The sequence below is a fragment of the Patagioenas fasciata genome, chromosome 3 (genome assembly GCF_037038585.1).
Source record: "Patagioenas fasciata isolate bPatFas1 chromosome 3, bPatFas1.hap1, whole genome shotgun sequence".
Classification (NCBI taxonomy): Eukaryota; Metazoa; Chordata; class Aves; order Columbiformes; family Columbidae; genus Patagioenas; species Patagioenas fasciata.
In genome coordinates, this window is record NC_092522.1 from 43,474,151 (window position 1) to 43,483,641 (window position 9,491).

Sequence of the window (9,491 nt, forward strand, 5' to 3'; positions counted from 1 at the left end):
GGGGGTGAGGCTACCTGAGAGGAACCTAAATATGCTCGATATTGGCTGGCTGTACCCTTGGGTATGTGAAAGCCAAGATCTCACTGACACTCTGCCCTGCACAACTGCTGGACCATTCAATTTTGTTTTCAATGTTAAAGAAATATTATGACAGAATTACACTGGGACTTGCTAATTTAACCTCTGATGGTGCTCATTTAACACCTCAGTGGAAGACTGTGATGCTTACCTCTTGTTCTCCAGTGGCAGCAGTATCCAGTGATATCTTTTAGAAGACAACTGGGGCAGAAGTGATGCTTATGCTGTGAAATAGGTCATACGTGACATGGCACCTTATCCGTTTAGCTGTGAACCCTACCATTGTTTCTTGGCCTCTGTATTGATTATCTGATGGCTTTAAAATGCTCCTGAAACCCTTGCCTGTCGCCTTGTATAATTGCACTAAGGAGTTAGCACTGTACCTACGTCCTTTTAGCTTGGAGGATCCAATTATTGTTTCTCATTTCTGTAATGTGGGAAAAGAGAGAGGCCCATCGTAACGCACAGATGGCCTGTGATTTACATCAGGAGCCATGGGGCTAGGGACCATCCCAGCAGAGAAAGCACGCTGGTCTTTCTTTTATTGAACTGTCTGCGAATGATGTGTAGTCACAATCCTGGCCACCTGTGGCCATTAAAGATCCAGTGGTGCTTTTTGCAGGACTAACACCCATTTCCTGAACAGATTCAAGCATGGGGGTGCGTGTGTGGAAATACACTCCAGCTTCCTAAATCCTACTTCCTGATTGAATTGCAAGAAAGAGGCATTATCTCTTTCCTGCCCTGAGTTTTCCTATAATGTTATTAAACTGTAGGCAATCAAATAATTACTGCGTACTGCCCCAGAGCTGGGACCGTTTCAGCTGTGAATTCAGGAGATCCAAATGTGTCATTTCAGTCTGTGAAGTGCCTGGGAATGGCACTTACTGCCTTGAGAAGAGCTCTTCAGTCCTGCAGGTATTTTTATCAGGCCGTAAAATGTCCCCAGATCTGCTAAAGACTGAATTATTAGCAAAATAATAATAATAAAAAAACCCCAGTACACTTTTAAGCTTCACCTTAAATCTTTGGATTTGTATGGAAGATTAAAACTATTGGGGAAGAGGCTTGGCTCTGACAACGGCAACGGTGCAGCCATGTCATGAGTAGGTGTTTCGTGGCGCTGGGTGGAAATGCCTGGAAGAGCCATCAAACAAGCACACGTGGGCTTGTTCTTCCCCTAATTGCATCACTTTTATTGGGGAATACACCACACGAGCACTTAAAATTAGACTCTGAGAGCTCTTGGTTACACAAAGAGACTGTCAATATTTGCAGAGCGATGTTTGGGCTCACCCAAACGGTATCCAAGTACATCGTACTTGAATGGCTGAATACATGGAGCACTCTCTTCCCTTTCTCTGCTTAATGAAAAACAAAATGGGGAAAGCTTGATTTTGCTTTTCAGATTAATTACATTCACATTTTTTCCAGATGCTCCCAAACTTGGTGTTGACTTTTCGGCAACTACTTCAAAAGCAGACCCAGCACAGCAACATGTACTGGCCTAAGACTATATGAAACACAAAACAAAAGGGGAAAAATAAAAAGACTTTTTTCCCCAGATGTTGTAGGTTTCTGCTTCTCTAATCTCTCTTTCTCTCTGGGTTGTTAGATGAAATACCCAGAGCAGACACTGACTGGTTCCGGAAGCAGAGCAGGAGTGCGTTGCCTGAAGGCTGAATTGGATTGTAACACGACATGATGTTGCCAGGATGGCTAGGTAAAACACCCCATACAACACCCTTGCTTCTTGCTCTTTTATCACTAAGAAATCATCATTTTGAAGCTGATGGGCATTACCGTCCCAGGTGGCTCACAACTCTTTGTGAATTTTTTATTTTACTTTGCTGGAATAGCAGGACATGAGAGCCTGGTTCAAGGCAATTTTATGTTTCTTAGGTAGGGCCAAACTCTGTTGGATCTGTAGTGCTGCAAGCTCAAAGTATCCACAGTGAAGGCTTCTTCCCTCTAATTTTTCTGTGCTCAAGGCGTTTCTTATCCATCCCTGACCTTTGATCCACTTGGTATCTCTGGCTTTTGCAGGCAGTTAGCTGCCCTCCCTTGCAAAACCTTCCCTGTCTCTGTCTTGCAGATGACTTGCAGTTCACATAGCACCACTTCTCACCACTTCCATCTATAGTAGATATCCATTTAATAAAAGTCTTGTAGGCCTTTGAGTACTTTATAAAGCAGGCTGAATATTATCTTCCCCATACAGCTGGGGCAACTACAGCTTAGATGCTTGCTGAAAGTCATATTGCATGAGGACCTCAGTTTCCATTTTCCCGAGCTGACATCCTGGCTGTGGCACCATGATGCATTCACTGTTTTCCCCATTTCTTCAAACAGCAGGTCCCCAAATGTGAGGAGATGTTCCCCACCCTGGAAGTGCTTGCTCACCCATCCCTGAAGTCAGGGGATACGATTTCCAACCCTGATTTCCTGGAACAAACCAGCCATAAAAGCAGAAGTATCTGACAAATTTGGTCTGGCACAGACTGTTCATTGCAAATCTTAATGCAAATAAAAGAAATGTCAGTGCTAAAAGAAAAAGACTATTTAGAAAAAAAATTTAAAATCTTGTGCTGTTTTGTGGCATTTGTGCATAAAATAATGAGACCAAATATATCACCATTGGAGTTGAGCCAGATAAGTTCATAACGTTTAATCCAGCTGGTGGATCATGACTCCCTTCATTATTTAAAGCAATGCTGAGGGAAAAGACACACAGCAAAGTTAACAAGATGGTGCTTGAGCTGCCATACTCCTGGCAGCCGAACAAATGCAGTGTGCGTTTTCTCACACCAGCAGGGAGAGGAAAGAAAAACGTGGAGCTAACGAGGAGCCTCACGATGCAGACTGAGCCTCACCCGCTGTCATCTCTCCTGCAGCCTGGCTCTGTTTTTCTCAAGTGTTTCCCTGCTCCTACTGACCATGGTCCTGGGGTTTGAAAGCCAGGAGAAGGATATGCTGGAGAAGATCAGTCCATCTGGCTCTCCAGCCTGTTCCTCTGATGCCAGGAGACAGGTGGCAAGCACCTACCTTGCAATGTTTCCCCTAAGCAGCCTCCTCGGCACTTCAGGGAGGGAGCCAGAGGTGGTGACTTTACCAGAGGTGGTGACCAGCCCTTAGCGACTTAGTTTCTTCTCCCGGTTCATGCAATCTCCCACGCAAACCTTTTGGGTCATGGCATCAGTGTGGATATCGTGTCTTGGTTGCATTCTCTTGCAATACCCTCATCCGTCTTCTCTCCTGGTATCCACATCCCTCTCACACTTCTGCCTCCTTGCTTGTGACTCCTCCATCACTCGGCCAATGGGGCCTTCCCATTTTTGGCACTATTGATTTGGGGACAGTCTACAGGCTGCGCCACAAGCCTGTCTGTGCACATGGTCCCCCTTCCTGTCCCCTGCTGGTCCCATCAGGAACTGGTGAACATTGTGCCAGGACCACCAGCGCATTCCTATCCTCAAAGAGCCTCCAGCCCCTTTCAGCTCTGGAAAGAGTCAGGCTGCCTTGTCTTTAAGATGATGTTCTTCAGGTAGTGAGCACTGTGGATCCTGGTATGGCAGGGGGACATGAGAGCTTCGTACTTGGCTTGGAGGTGGCCATGTGTGCATCTGCATCTTTCTGTATAATAGTGGTGAGATTGATAAGGATGCAATGGTATTGGCGTGCACAACTCTGCTTCTCCTCCTCTGTACTTAGGGTTTTCAGCTCTTCTTCACCTGTTTTGGAAGTGGCTTTTTGTGGAGAAAAAATAAAAGGATACCCCTGCTTCATTGCTCATGATACATAGCTGCTAAGACAAAGCATTTTGTTTTTATTTTTCTATGTAAAATTTAAAAATACATCCTGGTCATGACAATTTTTTTCCTTCTGAAGTTCATTTTCCAGGAAAGTTGATTCTCAACTTGGAGAGCTCATCAGGCACCTCAGAAAACTTGGCACTTGTCAGCATGGTCCTTAACTGATGCATCAACAGGGCTGTTGCATCTCTGAAGCATTTCCCAAATATATGGGATACACAAACAACAGCTCTAGGCACAACCAAAAGTACAAAAATATGAATAAGTAACTTCCTTGCAAATCAACTTTCACCTGCTTTTTTCCTCTGTCTCAATCCAACAAGCTCCCCTGTCATACATCCAGACTTCCAAGAAAAAAAGCAAGGCAAGACAAACATTACCTTCTATGCTGTGAAAACAAACTGACCCTTCTTTGTATTGTAGGTGATTTTTTCCAGTTCTCCTTCACACCAGAGAATACAACATTATCCATGTATTTGTACATCAGCATCTGAGTCTTGGAGCTCAAACAAGAGGAGACAAAGAGCAGGAAACAGGAATACTGTTATTGAAGGGCTGGGTGTTTCAGCAAAAGGCTTGAGGAAGGATAAGAGAGATGAAAGAGCCCATAAACACCCAGAAATAGGTGTGGTGCTTTTACCATGTGCTCAACAGCTGCCTGGGGATGGTTTCCTTGGAGGGTGAACATGGACTGCCTGCAGGCTGAGCTCAGGAAGCAATCATTTTGGGCAATGATTTTGGATGGAGCAGGCAGAGGCCAGATCTGGACTATGGGGAGAGTAGGAGGGGCAGTAGGATGGTCCCTGCTCAGAGGATGCTGAACAGCAGAGCCGTGAGTCTTGGGAAGCTGAGCATCTGGCTGGGCATCAGCTCCAGCACTATGATTGCTGTTGGCTCTGCAGCTCTGCTGCCTGTTTTGCCCAAGCAGTTTGGGGGGGCCCACCAGGCTGCCACTTCCCTCAGGCTCCCAAATCTCAAACCACACACTTTAAGGTCTGGCAAGATATCCACCAAAACCCCTCACTCAGGAGGGAGATGTGTCTCACAGGTGCTGTCCAGAGGTGAGTGGGTGCCTAAACATTGCTGATGACTCATGTGCAAGGCAGGGAAACCTGCATGAAAAGCACCAGCACATTTCCTGCCCAATAGGGCTTATTTAAAAGCGCTTTCCCAGGAAAAGGTCAAGTGCGGTTGTTGACTACTTGCTGAGCCGAGATGTGTCCCCTCTCCCATTGGCACCCTCCCATGCTGCTGTCTGCTTGTGCTTCTTCCGTCTCTGCTTCAGCCAGCATGGAAAGCTGCCTCTTTCTTTCCTCATTACCATGTCCTGCTTTCACCTCCTCATTTCCAGAGCAAACAGACAAGATGCCATCAACTGTTTCTGAAAAGCCATGTTTTTGGTAATGCTGGCCTTTCTGGTGGTTCAGCAGTGGCCGCTTGCTGGTGGAGGCTCAGAACAAAGTGGTAGCAACACGCCACACCAAGGGCTCACATCTTGGGCTGAGCTTTGGGAAAAGCAACGTGTATGCATCTGCGTGGTGGGATGAGGCGCATGCCAGAGAAAGGGAGCAGGATGGTTGCCGCAGCATCACCTCTGCAGTCCATGTGTGGGCTTACACAAATGCAGCCCTTCTACCCCTAAAAGTCAATTTTGGGTTTTCCTCAAAGGAAATCCTTCAGCTTTTTCTCTCCTGCTGTTTTGCATGCAGGCCCATGGGCACGGGGCCAAGCTGGGAGAGGATGCATCAGGGAGCAGGGGCAGGGACGGAGACAGGGGCTGGGACAAGGAGGCCCATCAGCATGACACAGGAGAAGACAAGAGGCCTTCAGAGCTTCTCCCAGCAGCAGCTTGAACAAGTACCAGTATATTATTTTTGGACATTGGCTGAGTGTTAAAAGTTTTCCAAAGTGACAGCAGCTGCCCAAGCACAAACTCTCTTGCTGTCCCTCCAGAGAAATGCGAGGTGCTGCTCAGGCTTGGGCACCCATATGCCTTCCCTGCCTCGAAGAAGATGATGGATGCAGAGGCTCAGCCCCGGTGTTAATTGGCCCAGCGTGCCAATTACCCGAGGTGCTAAAGCTTCCATTTTGAAAGGTGGGGAGGGCCCTATGGGGCTCCTGCTGATTGTTTGTGCCAGGCCCCGGTGGAGTGCTGGATGCTGGCAGGGAGCAGGGAAAGCAGAGGAGGCATCCCCGCTGCTCGCAACACACAATCGAATTTGTTTCGTTTGCCGTCGTCGAGGGCAAAGGACCGTCCCTGCGCTGTCCCGTCGCAGGGGCAGGTAAGGGCTCCCTCCCGTCTCCCACGACCAGCACCACGTGGTCAGCAAAGCCCCTTCCCCCGACCCCCGCAGGGGCAGCGGTGACCCCCGGTTCCCGCGGCCATGGCCGCCGTCCGCACGGCCTGAGCTGCCGCGAGCGGGCGGAGGCGGCTCCCGGGGGCAGCGGCGGGCGGAGCTGCGGCGCGGCGCCGGGGCGGACGCTAGAGGTCCCTCGCTGCTCACGGTTCGGCCCTTGCCGGGGCGCCGCCGCCGGGACCGCGCAGGGTGCTGGAACAGGGGGGTCCCGAGGGCCAGCGGCTCAATGGAGCCGCCGCCGCCGCCTTCCTCTCCGCCAGCGGGGCAGCGCCTCCGCTCCCGCTTGCTCCCCAGGCCCCGGAGGGCGGGCGGCTCCCGCAGCGCCGAGCTGCCTCCCCGGAGTCACCGCGGGCTGTCAGCCCAGCGGGACCGGGGCGAGGGAGCTGGAGTGAACGGGGGTTTCTAAAGCGAGTTGACACCGAAAGCATTAATGCACTTTATATATACTTTTTTTTTTTTTTCCCTTTAAAAACTGTACTATAGAAGATAAATTTTCAGCCGGCTTCGAAGCGGCACATGCAAATTTCCTGTGCTTGCATGAATAAAGAGGTCTGCTGAGACAGGTCAACGGGGGGTGACTGCACATCGCCTCGATTTCCCGGCCATCCGCTTTGTTTCTTTGTTAGCGACCCGCAACGCGCACGCCGCACCGGCGCTTCGGGGTGCTTGTACCTTAAAACGGAAAAAAGATTTAAGGCAATGACCGGTTTAAAAGGGGATTTCACTGGCTGATTTTAGGGCTGTGATGTGCCTAAACTATAAAACCTGGCTGAGAGCGGAATGACAATCGAGAACGCAGGAGTATTTTTTTTTTTCTTTCCTCAGAGACTCTGGGTTTTGTTTCAGAAACTTCATAGGCGTAGGAGCTGGCTGCAAAGGTTGAACCAGATCTATTCCAAGTTTTATCTGCCTCACAAAAGTCATTTTGGCAGCCAGGGAACCGACAAGACCTGAATCCAAAACCCAGCAGAAGTTCCCTGTTAGAAACTTTAGAGTAGGAAAATGTCTAGCACTTCGAAACAATGTGGGCTTTCATGTGAAGCTCTTTGCAAACTTACAACACAGTTAAAAAGTTCTTGGATTAAACCCTGTTTACTCACATCGCACGCTGACACTAAGTCCAGGTTCCTGTACCCAAGGCAAAGGTCCTGCGAGAGTGTGCAAAAATTGGCTCTAAATGCAGATTTGTGTATGGCACCAACACAAAAAAAAAGCTGTGACAAGCAACTGAATGAAGTAAATGTTTTTTTCTTACTGCAGTAGTTCAGTGAGTGCATCTGAGGCCATTCCTCTTCTCCTTTCTAGTTTGACATTTTCCTGGCCCTGTATGCTAATGGAAACAGTCCTAAACTAGCAGGTATCACCTGCCCCTGCAGGGAAGCAGCATCTCCCTTTGCTAGTACTTGCCACCAGTGAAAAATTCTGGAAACAAGTGAGAAAGCTGAGTTATAAGGCTTTATCTCACACTTGTAACACTGCTGCTGAATGTGATTCAGACTGGTGAGAATCTGAACATGTTACAAAATTGCTATTTGCCATGGAAGTGAGTTTCTCAAGCATCACAATGTGTCCCCAAATTGCCCTTCTTGAGGTCCCTGATATAAGGCTTTCCTTTCGACGAAGACCTCTCAGATTGGGCAGCAACTGCCAGGGGAGAAGATGATAACCAAAGAAGGTGGAATTAGGCATAACACAGGCAGGGCTCATGTGTCACTGGTCCCTCTTGAAAAATAGTTTCATTTTGCTTGTGATTTGAATTATTTGAAAAACTATGAAGGCAGTGTGTTCTTCACTTGATTGAAATCCAAGTGGTGTTCTTCCTTGTCCCATCAGCCTGGCTGTGGGGAGGAAAACCTGCTCCGCTGGGAGCCGAAAGCACAATAATTCACAAGAAGAAGTACTCCCAGTTTGTGGAAAACTTCAGGGTATCATAGGAGGCTGCAAAACCGAGAAGGCAGTTAGGTAAAGAACAGGACAGGAGGATATTTGCTATATAACTTTGTGCTCATCAAGCCATTTGACTAGACTGCTTGCAGTCCAATGGAACTGAAGATGCATGGTAGCCATCAAGAAGAAGGCTCCAGCTGTGTGAGGACACCAGGACTTTGGGAGTGACACCTGGAAGCTATGAGGCTTCATACGAAAGAGTTGTCTGAGCTGCTCCAGGAAGACTGATGATTAAAACCAACATTAATCTTCAACATACATACACCACGACTGTTTGGATGTGGTAGCTCTTAAAAGAACATCCTCGATCTTTATAACATATTTTACCTGGGGAATCAAACCACCCTAACACATGACCTTATGGTGCATGGGATTGTGGGGGAGTGCATGCATAATGGTATATTTAACTGTTTATGTGTGTCATGTAAAGTACACTGAGACATCTTAATCAGCATTTTCAGGAGGTGTGTCTTGTCTTGGCCTGAAAGCCTTCTCTGCATCTTGTTTCAGCTGTTCATCCTTTTCCTGTATAATAGTTGTTGTGCTACAGAATTTAGGTTTGAAAGCAGGAACACTACATGGACAGATGACCCAGAAACTTTCTGGAAGCATGATCAAGGCAGACATATAACTTCTTTGATGACTTTTTATATTTAAGTGCTTTTCTCCTCTGCTTTATTTCTGAGTTCACATCAACAGAGCTTTCTTATTTACCTACTTCAACCATGATGTCTCCTTCAAGGGCTGCTATTTAATTATTTTCCTGTAATATGCATCTGGAACCATTGTTGTTTCTTTCATCTGTATTGCAGTGCATGGTATTTGTTTCCTTGCTATCTAGCTGGATCATGATTTTTTATGGACAGAGAGTTACTGAAGTGAGAATCCTTTCTCCAATTAAATGTCCTTCGTTTAAGCAACCATTCTCATTTTACAGGCAAAAGGGTCTTGAAGCCAATCCAGACAATACAAGGTAATTGATTTTCCCTCCTTGGTGAGATGTTTCCTTTTTGAGTTGTTTGTGCTGTACCAACGAGAGCATTGCATACTCCAAAGGTTATTAATGAGCATACAGAAGTCTTGGTGATCGATCAAAGTGAAAATGAAGATAGAACAAGCACACAGCTCCTCCAGAGGCCAAGTGTCACCATCAACATCTGCCCCAAGACATTGGCACTCATGATGGTTTTGTGCTTCCCAGGGACAGTGTTCCTGAGCGTGGGGAATCTGGACCCAGGTGGGGTGATGCCCTACCCACACTGAAAAGCATAGCTCAATTTTAAGGGAAGAAATCCCT